At 33.1% G+C, this 18793-nt stretch overlaps 1 pseudogene; it reads left to right on the top strand.

Moving 5' to 3' along the window:
- Positions 1 to 17660: 17660 nt before the first annotated feature.
- LOC149541688 (putative fructokinase-5 pseudogene) lies at positions 17661 to 18593 on the top strand (annotated as a pseudogene).
- The last annotated feature ends 200 nt before the right edge of the window (positions 18594 to 18793 follow it).

Here is an 18793-nt window from a genome sequence, read left to right as displayed (position 1 = left end):
CTAACACTATTTTCATCATATTGAGTAAAGGTAATGAACTTACTTTTATCTCCTATCATGGGATGTTGGCATACACTATCTATGATCCACTTGTCATTCTTGTTTGCACAGGTAACTAATTTTTTTGCTTTATCTTCATCTTTGTTAGATTCATCCTTCATGGCTACATAGACTACTTCATCATCATTTTCATCAAAGTCTTCTTCAACAATGTAGCATCTCTTGCCTTTCTCCTTGTAATCTTTGTTGTCATCTTCTCTTTTGTTTCTAAACTTATTTCCTTCTTTATTGTTTTTCTTCTATAGACATCTTCCAGCTATATGACCTACTTCATTTCAATTGAAACATATGATAGGAAGCTTACCTTTGAATTTGCCTTTACCTCTATGGAATCTCCTGGCTAGTAGTGCTTCTAACTATTCCACATCTTCTTCATCTGTACTGCTATCATTGGATGGATGTTTTCCTTTTCTTCTTCTCTTGCTTGATGTGTCCTCCTCAATATATTTTATTTTCATCTTGGCCTTGAAAGAAGATTCAAGGTTCTTAGGTTTGTAATTATCAAAATTGGATAGTTCAAATGCAGTAAGTCTTTCAACTGTTCCTTCAAAGGTTAGTGTGTTCCCTTGTACACACCTTAGCTCTTGGATGGTTGATACTCTTATAGCATAGATAGGGACCAGAGTTCTTAAGTATTTACTAATGGATGTTTCTTCTTCTAGTTTTCCACCTAGACTTCTTATTGCATTCACCACTTCTTTTATTCTTGCAGCATACTAAGCAACATTTTCACCTTCCTCCATCTTCATGTCATCAAACTTCCTTCTTAGGATTTCTCTCTTTGCTCTCTGGACATTCTAATCACCTCCATAGATATTTGATAAGGTTTTTCACATTTTGAATGCAGTGTTACAGTCTTTGATGTCATCATATTCAACATAGCTAAGTGTGGATGCAATTTCCAACATTGCTTGGTTATGCTCTTTTTTTTAAAGTAATCTGCAGTGAGGGGATCTGTTGGAGTTACATGCTTTGTTCCAATTGAAGTTTGTGCATAGTCACCTATTGGTCCAAGGTGCAATTTCATCAAACTTTGCCATGCAACAAAGTTATCTTTGTTAATCTTGGGAACTTCTCTCTTGGACATGTTGATCTTCCGGCTTCTAGTACCTTGAAACTAAATCAGTAGATGACTCTAATACCAATTGTTAGAATTTCTTTAGAATAACTGAGGGCGGGGCGGGGGGCGGGGGTTGAATTAGTTATTCAAGGTCCAAATGTCCTATTCAAACTTTTCACTAAGTATAATGAAATCATTCAACCATTCATCCATTCAAGCTTTAACTTATCTAATCAGCAAATTACTATAAATCAACATGCAAGTATAACACACAAGAAATCAACACATGAGACAATAATTTACATGGAAACCCAATTTGGGAAAAACCACCAGTAACATGCTACTCAATTTTCACCCTTCTAAAGTGATGCCCTATGAAAGGCCTACCTCGTTAAAGGCTTACAACACACTGTTAAATGTGACCTTGTTAGAGGATTTAACCACCCTATTAGAAGTGGGCCTAGTTAGAGGACTTTAGAACATTCACTTGGAGTGCCACCCTATTAAAGGATTTACAAATGGTTGTTAGGCCAACCTAAGTCCATAGGATTTTCAGATCTAATACAATTGCTAGAGAGTATCAAAAAAATCTTGACTTGACTACAACATACAATTTATCTTGCAGATCTCATATCACTTCTTAGCTCATACCCTTGCATGGCCTTCAATCTCTACAACCCTTAACATCTTGCCTTTTCTTTCAAGCTTTGTCTTCTTGAGTCTCCATACTCAATGTACTAGTGAAGTCATCTCTTCATGACCACTTGTAGAACCAGAACCTCTGTGCTCTTCCTTCTCCTAGATATCTCCTTCTTGACACCCTTTCAAACACTTCATAGATTTGGCACTTTGGCAACAACATTATTAGCAGCTCTCTACTTCTTGATTTATGACTTCTTAAATAGAAGTCTCAGAGTTTCTTTTCCCACTTGATTCTTTCATTTTTTCATTTCAATTTGCATGGATTAGGTAGGATTCATTGTATCTAACCCATATTCTGTTTCCTCTAGAAAATTCTTGAATAATCTTTTAGAATTCACCCAAAAATGGTTTACATAAGATTCTATGCCAACAACTCATCATCCTTATCTTCCAAATCATTCACAAAATTTAATGCAACCATTATGCCAACTTAGATTTGGCAAATCTTCATCATTTAAAATAATGCTATAGCTTGGCACTATTGAAATAATGGTGCTTAGCACATACTGTGTTACTCGGCATCAACAATGTTTTTCTTGATGGTCGGCACCTAAAGATCACTTGGCACCTACTAAATTGTTTTTGATGCTTGACATCTTTCGATGATCTTAGTTAAAGTTTTGTAGTCAACCTTGTTACAACATCTTCTTCAAATATATCTAAGTGTGACCAACCTCTGTATCTTTGAGTATGTTACCAATACATTACTTAACCATTGTCTTAACTGATCCTTGCACTTCATTACAAGATCATAACCCAACCTTTCCTTTAGGTGCTCTTTTTATATCTTGTTGATCAAATCCTCTTCATCAATCAACTAAGTGATAGTTCTTGGATCTTATAAGAAAATATCATCCCTCCAAATAGCAAGCTTGACATCAGTGGCAAAACAATGATTTAAAATATTCTTTTATAACAATCTCTCTCTTTGATCTTCAACACCAATGAGCTTTTCAATCAGATTTCCATCAAATCAATACCTTCTTCTTGAGAATAACCTTTACATACTGACCTTTCTTTGTTTCTAGATACTTTTCCATCTTCGTTTAGCTTTTTTTTGAACACCCACTTTGTGCCAATTACACTTTTATCCTTAGGTCTAAGAACAAGAGTCTAGGTTTTGTTCTTCTCTATTTGTTCTATTTCTTCATTCATTACTTCAACCCAACTTTCATTATCCAATGCATCTTTAGTATTTCTAGTTTCAAATTTAGCAAGTAAATGTGTACCTTTTAATTTGCTTCTTGTCATTCTTCCATCTTATTTGTCTCCAATGATCTAATCAAGTGCATGGTGCCTTCTGACATATCTTGCTAACACAAGTTATTTGGATTGACTGATTTCATTATGAACTCTAGTGTCAAGTTCGTGTCCCATTGTCTATGACTTAGGTCCATTAGACTCAATTTTCTCTTGAAATAGCTCAGTAGCCTTTGACTACAACTTGGACCCTTCATACTATGACTTGGGTTGCACTATTTTCAACTTGATAACTGTTGGAGATTTTGGAGGCTTGAGAGGTGAAACCTCCTTTCTTTCAGATAGATTTGGCAAGGTATCGGATTCATAGTAAACGAATCTTCTATAATCCTCTAGCTCTTCGTTGCTTTCTTCTTCTCTCTTTTTTGCAAACTCGTCAATTCTCACATGTGCACTTTCTATGATTTTAAGAGTAGAAAAATTCAAACATTTGTATGCTTTAATTTTGTAGGAGTATCCTAGAAATATGCCTTCATCACCTTTGACATCAAATTTTCCTTTCCTAAATTCTTTCAAGATATAACATTTGCTACCAAATACTTTCAAGTAACTTACATTAAGTTTGTAGCCATACCATAATTCATAAGGTGTTTGATTTGAGTCTTTCATTTGTTGTACTTTGTTCAAGGTATGAACTATAGTGTTGATAGCTTCCTTCTAGTATTTGATTGCAACATTCTTTTTTATCATCAATGTTCTTGCACAATCCATGATGGATAAGTTTAGATTCTTTCAGCTATACCATTATGCTCTAGTGTACCAGTGGCTGATACTTTTCTTTAAATTCTTGTTTCAATGTAGAATTAATTCAATTCATTGGAGATGAATTCACCACCTTTTTCTAATCTTAAGCATTTTAACTTCTTTCCAATTTCTTTCTCTAATCTTTCCAAGTACCACTTGAATTTTTTTAAAAACTTCAAATTTTTCTTTTAGATACATTACAATCATCATTCTAGAATAATCATCAACAAAAGAATGAAAAAAATTTCTCCACTATAACTCTATATTCCAATAGGTCCACATAAGTTTGTATGCACAAGCTCTTAGACTTCATCAAAATGATAGTTTTTTCTTTTGAAACTAGTCTTTTCCATCTTACCAATTTGGCAATTTTTGCATAGACCCATATCAGGTTTGTTCAAACTAGGAATACCTCTTATTCTTTTGTCTTTGCTTATCTTAATCAGATTATCAATGTTTACATGACATAATCTTTTGTCCCATAATCAACTTTCTTCTACTTGAGCAATACAACATGACCTTTCATTGAGATCAAGATAAAATAAGTTACCTTTTGTTTTCTTGCCAAATCCAACCAAATTTCCTTTACCATCCAACAATTTGGCCTTTCCATCCATGAATACTACCTTGAATCCAATGTTACTCAACTATGCCACACTCAATATATTATGTTTTATTCCTTCAACTGAATAAGCATTATCACATACAGGTTCATTGGTTAATGAGATTCAACCTTTTCCTTTTATGCAACAAGGTTCATTATTTCCAAATCTTACACTTCCTCCATCATAATGTTCCATGTGTTCAAATTTTGTTTTATCTCCAATCATATGATGTGAATAGCCATTGTGAATAATCCATGTATCATTTTCACTAACATGAGAGATAAGTGCCATCTTATCTCCTTCATCATCAGATTCATCCTTTATAGCAATATATATCATTTCATCTTCACTATTATTAGAATCCTTATCCATAAAATAAGATTACTTACCTTTTTCCTTGTAGTTCTTGTAATTTTTTAATTCCTTCTTGCCTTTGTACTTATTACTTTTCTTCTCATCCTTGTTTTCTCTATTTGGACACCTAGTAGCAATATGACCAAGTTGTTCACAAGAAAAGTAGATTAGAGGAATCTTGCCTTTGTATTTTTGTTTTCCTTTGGCATATTTCTTTGCAAGTAGGGTTTCAAAAATTTCAAGATCATTGTCAAAACTTTCTTCTATTTATTCTTCACTTTCTAATTGATTGGCCTTTGATTTCTTGCTCTTTTCCTTGAGTGAGAGTTTGGCTTCAAATGCAAACTCAACATTTTTGGAACTAAGAACATAGTTGTCATAGTTATCCAACTCAAAAGATATCAATCTTCCAACTAGAGCATCCAAAGATATTTTATTATTTGGATCACATCTCATTTCTTGAATAGAAGACACTCTAATTCCATAAATAGGAAGAAGAGTTCTGAGTACCTTTCTTACTATAGTTTTGTCATCAATGTCTCCTCTATATGTTTTGATTGCGCTCACACTTTCTTTGATTTTTTTCACATATTTTGCAATGTTTTCATCTTCTCTCATTGTCATTTGATCAAAATAACCTCTGAGACTTTTTGCTTTGGCTCTTCTTACATTTTCATCTCCTCCATAAATGTCTTTTAGTTTGGTCCACATTTCATGTTCTATTTTATAGTCTTTTACTTCATCATAATGTTATGATTCTTCTTCTCAACAATGTCTTTAACTGATAATGTTCCAGTGGGAGTCTTCTCAAAAATGTCTTCAATTGATAAATCCTAGATCCCTTAGATGTCAGTACAAAATAATTATGTCAAAACTTAATTCTAGTAATGCTTGGCAAACAAGGGAATGTTGTAACTTGGTAAATTCTGAGAATGCTCAGTAATTACTTAACATGCAAATATTAAGATGCTATCAATGATTATAATTACTTTAACTAAGTTGCAAGCATAGAAAGAATTAACATGAACACATTTGACACCAAAATTTAATGTGGAAACCCAATTTGGGAAAAAACACCAATTGCAAATAGTTATTGTTTTCACTTTTTTGAAGTGAGCCTTGTTAGGAGCCAACCTTATTAAAGGTTACAAAACACACTATTAGGTTGACCCTATTATAGGATTTAATCACCCTATTAAGACTAGCCTTGGAAAAGTTCTTTAAACAATTCAATAGAAGTATCACCTTTCTTGAGGATTTACAAATGGTTGTTGAGCCAACCCTGTTAAGAGATTTAGATCACTGTTACAATGGTTAGAGAGTAACAATGAGATGACCTGATTTGGATGCAACTAAATTGCTGATTACTAATCTCAATCTTGGTATGTATACTGTATCCTTCTTGATCAAATATATCTTTTTAGCTACACAAGGATATTCTGCTTATCCTTTTGATTCACTTCCTCTTAGCATCATTAAATCACACATATATTTCTCACACTTCCATATATTCAAATCCTCAACTTGACCTTTTACTTATATCTTTCATATTGTCAAGGTAGCTAGAATACAGCTTTGACTAACTAATATTCATCTCCTCAGTCAGCTAGAACCATCAAATAAATAAATTAAATTCAATATGCAAAAATAAGAAAATCTTTTGTTAGCCGACCCTACTCAGTAGACACTAACTTAGAAATGATTTTCCTATCTTAACCAAGTGAAGCTTAGTCAACACTGCATACTTGCAAAGATCCTTTAGTAATTGAGTGAGCTTGGTTAACACTAGTTCCATCCAACTTTTCCTTCATTAACTAAGTGATCTCAATTAACACTGATCTTCTACAAACTTTCCTTTGATGCTTGAGTTAACTTGGTAGACACTACCTTCTAAACTAGGAAAAATTTGGAACACTCGGTGGACATAGAAAACTATCTTCACTACCAAAGTGAGATTGACATACACTAATTGGTAATGATATGAAATTTTGTGTAACATCAAAGATAATACACAATTAATCAATTGTATTCAATAGATTATGAAATTTTTCTTAGGATTTTGTAGAAAGTTGAAGTGTTGGAGAAGGGAGTCTTAGAGACCTTTAGACCAAGTGGTATTAGAGCCACAAAGGTCTAGTGGAAATGGGAGAGGAGGATGTTCCCTTGAGGATCACCAATATAGAATTGGAAAAGATTTTCAAAGAGTAGATGGCTAAGAGTAGAGCCATTGAAGAAGAAAATAAGACTATGAGAAGAGATATTGAAAACTTGAATGGGCAAGTGCACAAAGGAGACCAAGGAGAAGAAGAAGGAGAAGAAGAAGAGGAGCATGACTTGCCTCATGTACCTAAAGATCATAGAATGATTATGGCAGCCTTGCAAAGGGTAGGAAAGAACGATAAAGGAGATCAACCCATGTTTGATGGGGAAATGGAGCCAGAAGCCTACATGTAGTGGCTAGAAGCCCTTGAGAACTCTTTTGAATATGAGGAGATCCCTGCAAGTCAAAAAGTAAAGACAAAAAAGTCTAAAATGAAAGAACCAGCATTGAGTTGGTGTAACCTCCTTCAAAATGAAAGTATGGAAGAGGAGACATAGCCCATATCCACATGGAAGAGGATGATGGCAGAGATAATGAAATATTTTTTTCTTGATGACTATGAAGTCATGATCCATAAGAAGTTGTAGAACCTTAAACAAAGGGACATGGATGTGAGCACCTACACCCAAGAGTTCCATACATTAAATCTTAGGGATAAGGTCCATGAAAATGAAAAGAAAAAATTTCTAGGTATATTAATGGCCTCAAGTAAAACAAACAAGATCAACTGACTCTAGCATCAGTAGAATTAGTACACAAATGCTATCAACTTGCTCTTAAGATTGAAGATAAGATCAAGAATAAGAATGATCAGAGTAAAGGGAGAGGATATAATTTTAGATGTAGTAGAAGGTTCCAAGGAAGGGGTTCAACACCAAGGCTTCAAGGAGAGTCAAGCAATCAAAAGAATGATAAAGACACAAGCTCTAGGGGAAGCTTTAGAGGAGGTAGAAGAAATAGTAGGGGGAAATAAAATGGAAGAGGCAAAAATGTGCTCACTGGTAGATGCTTTTCCTATGACCAAGTGGACCACCAGTCCTTCCGATGTCCAAGAAAGAGTGGAGCAAGCACAAGCCATCAAGGCCATGATAGAAGAGTGCAACTTGCCCAAGAGGAGGATTGTCAATTTGTGACCTCTTACCATTCAAGTATCTCTAGACCTATTGAGCCAGAGCAAGGAGAATACATCATGTTCAATAGAACACTCTTGAAGATGCCAATACAAAAGGATCCTCCCCAAAGGTAAACCTTATTCAAGACACACTACAAGGTAAATGACAAGGTTTGCAAAGTTTTTTTTGATTCTAGTTCAACAGAGAACTTAGCATCAATAGAAATGATTAATAAACTTGGTTTGAAGAAACTTTCATACCCAAACCCTTACAAGGTGTCTTGGTTAAATAAGGACCAACAAACTACAATAAATGAGCAATGTTGGGTAGAATTTCAAATAGGAGAGTACAAAGACAAGGTCTTGTGTGAAGTAACTAAGATGGATGCATGCCATCTCCTTTTAGGGAGACCATGGTAGTATGATATTGATGCCCAACATGAGGGAAAAAGAATGCATACACTTTGGTCAAAGATGGGGTAAATTATAATATGACATCATTACCTTAGGGTGAACAGGAAAAAGCCTTAAGTAATAGTGTGACCCTTATTGGGGAAAAGGAATTTTTGAAAGCACTAAAGGAGGAGAATGTCCCATGCTTTTCCATAATAGTGAAGCTAAAAACAATAGCAAAACCAGTAAGGAAAGTAGGTCCAAAGGAAGTTGTAGACCTATTAGACCAATACAAAGGGATAATTTTTGATGAAAAGATAGACACCTTACCACCTATGAGGGATATTAGTCACTATATTGACCTAATCCATGGTTCCACAGTGTCTAATAATGAAGCCTATCGACTAACACCAGATAAAAATGTAGGAGTGACTAAGAAGATACAAGGTCTTCTAGAGAAGGGTTTTATAAGGAAACGTATTAGCTCCTATGATGTTCCAGTAGTACTTTCTTGCAAGAAGGAAGGTACATGGAGATTATGCACTAACTCTAGAGAAATCAATAGGATAACTATCAAATATAGGCTCCCAATGCCAAGAATGGAAGATCTTATGGATTGCCTAGGGAGTGCAAAGTATTTTTTTGAAATTGACTTGAAGAGTGGCTACCACTAGATAAGGATTAGAGAGGGGGATGAATGGAAAACTACCTTGAAGATCAATGAAGGATTGTTTGAATGGGTTGTAATACCCTTTGGCCTTTCTAATTCTCCAAGAACCTTTATGAAATTAATGAATGCAGTCCTCAAACCTTTCATAAACATTTTTATTGTTGTTTACTTGGCTGATATCTTAATTTTTATTAAAGATAAAGAGGAACATCTAATGCATCTTGATTTGGTATTGAAGAGGTTACCATGAGGAGAAGTTAAAGATCAATTTGGATAAGTGTTTGTTCTTGTAGGAGGAACTTGTGTTTCTTGGGTTTTTCATCTCCATGGGCAACCTAAAGATAGATCCCTCAAAAGTAGAAGCCATATTAAATTGGCCTACTCCAGGATAAGCTAGTAAGGCAAAAATTTTCCATGGCCTTGCTAGTTTTTATTGAAAATTTGTTAAGAAATTTAGTGGGATAAGTGCACCTATGATTGAAACTATCAAGTGGGGAAGAAAATTTCAATTTGAATGGACTAGGGATGCATATCAGTCATTTGAATATTTGAAGACAAGGGTAACACAACAACCAATACTAGTTTTTCTTGATTTTAACAAAGTCTTCACCATAGAATGTGATGCTAGCAAGAGAGCAATTGGTGGTGTTTTAAGCCAAGAGAGTAAGCCTGTGGCCTTTTTCATTGAAAAACTAAATGAAGCAAAAAAAAACAATCCACCTATGATCTAGAGATGTATGCAATGGTTTAATCCCTTAGGAAATAGAGGCATTATTTACTACCTAAGGAATTTATTGTTTTCACGAGCAATTAAGCATTGAATTTTTTGAAAAGATAGGAGAAGTTGAACAATAGGCACATCAAGTGGATAGAGTACCTACAATCATACACCTTTTCAATAAAACACAAGGAAGGGGTGGCTAATAAAGTTGTTGATGCTTTGAGTAGGAGAAACTTGGCCATTCAAGAAGTGTAGTTGGGAAGTGTTGGTATATCTTCTCTAAAAGATATGTACATCAATGATGAAGATTTTAAGGAAGCCTATTAGGTTTATTTGGAATTAGAGGATAGGTATCACACAAATTTTATAGAGTATCTCATCTAAGAAGGACTTTTGTTTATAGGTAGTCAATTGGGTATATCTCAATGCTCAGTGAGGAAAAACATAATCAAAGAGAAACATTATGGGACTCTATCTGGTCATTTTGCCCTTGATAAGACCTTAGAATTAGTACGAAGAATCTACTTTTGGCCTAGAATGTAGACTGACATTAGAAATTTTTTGAAGACTTTCCTAATATGTCAGAAGGACAAAGGAACAAATTCAAATAATGGGTTATATACACCATTGTCAATACCTACAAAACCTTGGGATTCAGTTAGCATGGACTTTGTCTTGGGTCTTCCTAGGACCAAATTAGGATATGATAGTATATATGTTGTGGTGGATAGATTCTCCAAGATGGAACACTTCCTCCCTTGTAAGAAAACACATGATGCTTCCAACATTGCACGTTTATTATTGAAAGAAATAGTGAGACTTCATGGCATACCTCTAACCATTGGTTCAGATAGGGATCCTAAATTTGTAGGACATTTTTGGCATACCATGTGGAAAAGATTGGGAACTAACCTTTCTATGTAATCTTCCTATCACCCACAATTTGATGGTAAAACAGAGGTCATAAATAGATCCCTAGGTAACCTTCTTAGGTGCTTGACAAAGGAGTATGGTGTTTTGTGGGATACTATCTTGCCTCAAGCTAAGTTCTCTTATTATGACTTTGTCAATAGGATTACAAGCCTTAGTCCATTCCAAATCATCTATGGTTCTCATTGAAGGGGTGTATTTTAACTTACATATGTAGAGAGCATTGGTCAGAGGAGTACACTAGCAGATGATTTTTTTGAAGTGATGAAAGGCATTCATCAATAGGTCAGAGAGATATTGAAGCGGAGTTCCTAGAAATACAAGTAGGTAGTAGACATGAAGAGAGGAGAAATAAATTTTAAGGTTGGGGACATGGTCATGGTCCACCTTAAGAAGGAAATACTTCCTAAACTAGAGTATACAAAATTGCACATGAAAAAGATAGGGTCATTTTGAATTCTCAAACAATGTGGCCCTAATGCATACAAGATTGACTTACCTCCTAATATAGGCCTTTTACCAATATTTAATGTATCTGATATGTATGCATATAAGACTTCTAGTCCTAATGTCATTGATGATGTTGGTTCTATGGATGTTCTCCAGGGCCTACCAAGACAAAGCCCTCCAAGTATTGAATGCATTTTAGAAGAGAGGATTGACATGAAGACTAGAAAGAATACCTATTATGATTATTTGATCAAATGACAAGATAAACCATTGGAGGAAGCAACTTGGATGCCTATGAAAAATATTGAGAAGATTGGTGTGAAATTTTTAGACATTCCCACCCAAGGGACTTGAGATTTTTTTGGCCAGAGGAGTATGGTGTATGGCACCAAGGTGATGGAACTAAGAAAAAACTTGATCAAGGTATATGATTGATGTTGTGGAAGAAATGTAATGATCCACAAAAAGATGTTTTAATTTCATTTTGGTATGTAATAAGCAAAGATCTTATGTTTGGTGAAGGAGCTTTACGTGTGCTTATAAACCTAAGTTCAGTTAGTCCAAAAGGATCCAAAATTGCATATTTTGAGTAAATAGGAATCTCTAATATGTTTTAATCATCAATCTACCTTAATAAGGTTTTTAAAAAGGAAAATGAACAAGTAATTAGGCCTTAAGAAAAAAATTGCAAAAGTTGTTGATTTGCAATTTTTTTGTTGATAATTTTTTGTCAAAAAGTGCAACTTTTCACCCAACAGTCCCAACTTTTCAAATATTAGTTGTAACTCTTGGAAGTGATGTACTTAGGCATCCACACTCTGAAAACAATCAGAGGTGTGAAGTACTATACAGACAAATCAATTTTTGGGAGAGGTGAGCAGATTTTTAGAGCATTTATTGTGTGTAAGGAATTGTATGGATTGGATGACTAGATTAGATGACATGATTTGATAGAGTTTTGAATCCTTATTCCATTTCATTTTGTTTCATTAATTTTTATTAATTTTTGAGGGAGATATCTCTATTTTACCGAAGTTAGGTCAGCAAACCCTGAAATTAAGAGTTTTCATGGATTTTTTGTCCTAACTTGTAACTCTATGGTTGGAATTCAATGGTCTCCTATATTTTACAAGGTTAGGACATATACTAATAGATTTTGAAGTTGCAAATTTTTGGCAAAAGATCTAAAGGTCCTATGAATGAGCCCTAGGTTGAATATTCACATGTATTCAACCAATTTGGTGAAGGTTTGTAGGGTAAGCGAAGAGATTGATGCAGGAGAATCCTAGGTGTGAGGGAAATCTTGCATCACCCAAAAATATTTTTACTTTCACCTTATATCTTTTTAGTTTTAGGTTTTTCTATTTTAATAAGGACTAGTAGACAAGGGGGTTACTATTCTTGGGAACTTGCTATTTTTAGTAAGTTTTTCATATGAGCTTGGAATGTTTTGATTTTTGTTAGGAAGGTTTGTTTCAAAATTGTAAGTCTACCATAAAAAGCTCATTGATCCAACTTCCATATCAGAGAAGTTATTACAAATTTTTTCTGGAAAATTTTGTAGAAATATCTTTGAACTTAGTTTTGAAGGCTTTAGAGGCTCCATAATGGGGTCAGACATCAGTTGAATGGTGCTTTACATCTTAGGCATTGTAGTATAGGATTTTCCCTTTCTAAAAAGTGGTTATAATAGTTAATTGGAGCTATGGTTTGTGAGTTATGGTCTCCAAAAGTTTGGTTACACTAGTACATTTTGCCAAATATGTGACTATGTGACTAAAACTAATCACATTCCACTATTTATTTACAGTTTACAACTATAGGTGACTAAATATACTATTAAATAAATGACTAAATAAGTGACTAGATAATTAGTAACTAATAATTTAGTCACCTAAGCACAAGCAATTAAATAAATAACAAATAAATGATTAAATAAGTGACTAGATAATTAGTCACTAATAATTAGTCATTTGTACTTCCTCTAAGGTTTATGTATTAATGGATTAGGTTGATTTAATTTTCCATAATTCATTCATGGCCCTTGTACCTTCTTTTTCTCATACTAGTTGTGGTTTTGCTTTGCATTGTCTAGGATACATGATGCTTTGTTAAATAGCTTGGGTGATTGTATTCACCATTTTGGGCTCTTTGATCAATATTCCAGACCGATTTAGTTTTCCTCTAAGAGATATATCAATAAATGGGTGGATTAATAATATTTTTCTTATATTGGTTCTATTCTATTTATATTACTCATTTGGATTCTCAATTGTTTATTCCAATATTCATTATTAAGAGAATTAATAATTTATAACTAGTAGTTAAATCCATAGTAAAAAATATTGATAATTTACTACTAATTAAAACATATTTAACAACATGTAGAGACACAAAGAAATAGCAGGATAGGTGAAAAGAGTAACATAGAAATGGATGGCTAGAGAGACATACAATTATGAATATGTATTATATCTACATTATTGACGCATTCTCTCTTTTTCTTATTATCTCTCTCAAATTTCAAATTTGGGAACAATGTAATTGGTTTTTTAATTCTTTTTGTGGCCACCTTCTTTAGATCTTATATTTCAAATGCTACATTTTGTTTGACATTCCTTTTGAAACACCTAGGAACAATTTTGGACATGTTAGGTAGGTGCCCTTACACATTGCACCCTATGGGTGTGGTACCTATTTCTTTGAGATCCTTGTTGCCCCAAACTATTGAGGATATTTTTCTTCTATAGATTTGTAGGTGGGCTTTTATTTCTCACATTTATTTTATTCCACTACTACATAAGAACACCATTTAAGACATTTTTCAAAGACAACAACAATATTTTATCTTAAACTTTTAGTTATTATAAATTAGAAATTAAATTTATATTACTTATCTTAAATTAAAAATATTTAGACAATTTAAATTGTGGGAGGTGATCTTTTGGAATGTAAAACCTTACCAAAAATAGAAAAAATGGTGGCTAAGAAATTTTTGGCCTCTTGGTGGTGACATGCTTTTTTGAAAAGAGATATATAGATGTTCACGCTGTAGTACACTATCAAGACTTGAATACCTTATACTTTGGTTTTAATAATGCTAAATATATATTACTATCAACATACCCATTGCACTTATTTTGTACAAGTACTAATTAATATTTTTAACTCTGATTTTCAACCAATTTGATTTCCCATTTATATCACTATTACTAGATTAAAAACATTTTTTAAAAATAGAATTAATTTATTATTATAAATATTATATTATTTTTAAATTATTTTAGATGAAAATAAAATATTTTAATTATCATAGATTAAAAATTAAAATTAACATAAAAGACAAAACTCTAATGGCAGGAGGTTAATCACAACTTGGTAAAGCAAAAATCCCATTCCAAAGTGAAAATGACCACTCACTACATATCACACTTCTACTATTTCCCCAAAATTATTTCTCTACCATTTTTACTAGATAGTATAGTCGAACAACGACCTAGCATCGACCCACTACAAATGGGATCAATTATTGGGGAAACAATTAGTAATTTTGTGGTCAACTCTGTAAGGAGTCCAAATGTGCGACAGAGATACGAAATGCACAACCTTCAAATGTAGTATACCTCATTTTCACTGAATTCGGTATATTTTACTTGTTTCTACATTTATATTGCCATTATTTGCATATTTTATTTACCCATTCAAAGAAAAATTGATGTAGAGGGCTTATCAATTAACAACTGAGAGTCTTAGACTTATTCTTTTCTTTTTTCTATTATAAATTTTTCTAATTCCAATGCAATTACCTCTCTTGATAGAATGAATTATATTGTGGATGTTAAAAAGGGTTCTATTGTGCGTAAAGGTGCTTCTAGAAATTATGGGGTAGTTATCATTTGTTTGGAAAAAAATTGCATTAGAAAGAAATCTGTGATAAGTGCTACAAATTCCCCAAAACTTATTTTTCTCACAATTTTATAGGAATATAAGTTTCACTTGAAGGGACTACATTTAACTCTCAAAAGCACCACAAAGAAACAATACACACACATATATTTTTTTTGTTTATAATAAATATTATGTGATGTAGAAAATGCCCATATGAGGATGCAATGGTAAATATATTCCCCATTGTTTACTTTGATGGGTAAACTGACTTTTCTATAGGGATCAATGGGATTGGAAAAATAGAAGTTCATGAAGGCTAAATTGGGCACCAAATATGTTCAAATTCATTATTAGTAAGGCACAGTGAAGATATAATGAGACAAAACTTGAAGGTGACATTAGTCTAAACATCTATTATAAAAAGAGTCAATCTAGCAACTAGGGGTCTAGTTCAATACTTATACACTTCTTAGTAGCTACTTGAATCCTGGCTAGAGGAAGGAGTGGTTAGTTTCTTTAAAAAAATTACCCTTGGGAATACTTGGTAGGGTAAATAGATTTAATGCATTCATACATCTATTGTGGTATAAAAAATAGGAGATCCTTGTAAAGAGTAGAGTTCTAGTTATACAAATTTAATTAAGATGCTTTCTATATAGGGACCGAGTCAACTAATACAAATGCCTCTAGATCTTTAAGATTAAATTTCTTAACAATTACTTGGTAAATGTATTAAAGTAACTAACTATCAAAGAAAAACTAACTACTTGGTCAATGTATAAAGTTAATTGACCATTAAATCAAAATCTACTACATGAACAATGTATTAAGGTACTTTGATCTTAGAAATAAGCCTCTAAGACTAGGTAGACAACCTAAAAGCATACAAAAAGAATTTTGAGAGACAAAGAAATGACCAGGGATAGTTAACAACCTAATGATTCCCTATTAAAGTTTGTATATCCTAATCCACACCTTTCTTACAAACACCAAAGCATGTTTTTTCATGTCATGCAGCACCAATTCCTTCTAAACTTTCTAGAGAGCCTTTAGGAAAAGCTCTCACCTCCTTTCTTACGAAACAAAAAAGAGGGGAAGAGTTCCTAAAAGGATTCCATCTTCTAGGAGGATGATGCATAATTCAGGTGGGTTGGGGATGGGCAATTTCCTGTGAAATGATTCAAGGTGCAATCTTGGATGAACTTCCTACAAAGTCATAATAGATTACCTTTAAGGGGTGAAAATAAACATTTACTTTAAGAGATGAAAATAACTAAACATGATCTATACTTATTAACTAGCTTATAAACATACCTCGAAAAGATTCATCTTTGCCTTCAACTTAGCTGATAAGACAATATTATCTCTTAAAACTCAAAAGGATAAAGCTTGCACAATACTAACAACAAATTGAGGCAGTAAATGAAAAAAAAAAAAAAACAAAGTTTCTTGAGATTTTCTAAGAGAGAAAAAAGATAAATATTGAGCGTTAATTATTTATAGAAGAAAAAGACTCAAGAAGATCTTTTGAAGCAAGTTGATACCTAGCTCATTAATATTGATCAACAACTAATAGATAGAGAACTAGAAAGAAAGCATAAGGTTACCTTTGAATGTTTGAAGAAATGAAAAAATGGTATTAAATCCATTCAAAGAGAGATCAACATGGACAATGTTCAAAAAATTATGAATGATACAACTAAGGATAAAGAATATACCAATATGGCATCAATGTTGTTCTAGGAGAATATCTTTTTGTAGAAGATGAAGAAGATAACATCATTAATGAGAGATAGCATCATGTTAATTTGGTATCATTTTTTAGTTTAAATTTGCATTACCCTCCTCTTTCCCTAGCTTGATAACATCATGGATGTGAGAAGGACTAATTGAAAGTGTGTAAGGGATGCCTACAACAACTACTCGTTTGACTACTCAAATTGGACAAAGACATAGTGCTTTTGCTAGAAGTTGTAAGCACCATGTTTGGGAAGCTATTAGAGGCTCCTTGACAATCTATATTATCTATGTGAATTTTTTCAGGGTAAGAGATAGGTGTAAACCTAGTTGATTGGTTATATATTTAATATTTTAGTTTGACATTTCTTTAGAGATGATCATATTATGTATGATTCATTGGAAAGTAGACTTACCTTCTAAATATGGATAACTACCTTATTTGTATATTGTACATTTAATATTGAAGTTTTACAACGTGTGGCCTCCCTTGTTAGTGTATTTGCAGTACATGAATATCTTGGTCATTTTATTCACATAGTATTCAAACAAACTTGTCAATTTGGTGTGTATTATTATTTAGTTATCATTTGTATTTCAATTTGAAGAACACAAAATTAGCCAAAAAGAAAGCAATAATTTGACATAGTTTCATGCTACATATGCTGATACTACTACTTTTTTGTTGTGTTGAAGAAAGTGGTAAAAGCATGCTTTATTCCCACTGACAATATTATATTTTTCAATACAATAATTATTCTATTCTCATCCATGTAACTATGTTATTTATGTTTTATGATTCTTAAAGGTAGAGCTTGTCCTATTTAGGTATATACTATAGTTTCATAGAAAATTTCCTACCTTTACTCATGTCATGAAGGAAGTGGGGGGTTCAACAGATGTTTCTTTGGTGGAAGCACCAGCCTTTAAGAAGGTCCCAAGAGGCACACCAACAAATGTTGTTGTAGGGATTGATAGGCTTGGAGGTCATGCAACATTCATTAGAAAGGTGGGTGATGATGAATTTGGGCATATGTTGGCTATCATTTTAAAGGAAAATAGTGTAAATGACAAGGGTTTTCTGTTTGATAGCCATGGTAGAACAATACTTGTATTTGTAACATTGTGAAACGATGGTTAACGAGAGGTTATATTCTATCATAATCCAAGTGCTAATATGCTCTTGATTGAGGCCAAGCTTGATAAAGATTTGATCCAATAGGCCAAGATTTTTTATTATGGATCTGTAAGTTTGATAACATAGCCATGTAGAACAACTCATTTTGCAGCCATGAAATTGAAAAAAGAGGCAGATGCTCTCTTATCATATAATCTTAATGTGATAATACCATTATGGTCATCTCCTTCAAATACTTGAGAAGCCATTTTTAGTGTCTGGGATGAGGCTGATGTAATTAAGGTCAGCAAAGAAGAAGTAGCATTCCATATAGATGGAGGAGAATATAAAAAAGATGAAGTACTTGAGACCCTATTGAGCCTCAAACTTAAGTTACTACTTGTGACCAAGGGAGAAAAAGGTTGCAAATATTACACCAAGGACTTTCAAGGGAAAATAAATGGATTTACAGTAAAGACAATTGATATAACTAGTGCTAGTGATGCATATGTTGGAGCATTTCTTACGGAATTGGTCAAGGATTTTTCATTTCTTGAGAATGAGAAGAGTTTGAGGGATTTACTGCTACTTGTAAATGGTGCCCGTGCCATAGCCACAACAGAAAAGGGTGCAATCCTATCACTGCTAGATAAAGTTGTTGTTTTGACCCTACTAAAGAATCATATTTAATAGTTTCCATTTGAAGAGATTTATATTTATCCTTGTTTATCTTCATTAAAATAGACAAACTATGAGTTAAATGTATGGATTCTTTAAAATAAATATTGGTTTTTGTCCTCCTGAAGCAATGTCCTTTTAAGATTTTTAATTTTATACTAATAATATTGTCTTGTTTCTTGTATGTTTAATTAGTTGGAGGCCTATTGTAA

The sequence above is a fragment of the Cupressus sempervirens genome, chromosome 8 (genome assembly GCF_028749045.1).
Source record: "Cupressus sempervirens isolate cs-2001-9-10 chromosome 8, ASM2874904v1, whole genome shotgun sequence".
Classification (NCBI taxonomy): domain Eukaryota; kingdom Viridiplantae; phylum Streptophyta; class Pinopsida; order Cupressales; family Cupressaceae; genus Cupressus; species Cupressus sempervirens.
The sequence above is the reverse complement of the archived record's forward strand: the minus strand, read 5'-3'. Positions and strand labels throughout refer to the sequence as shown.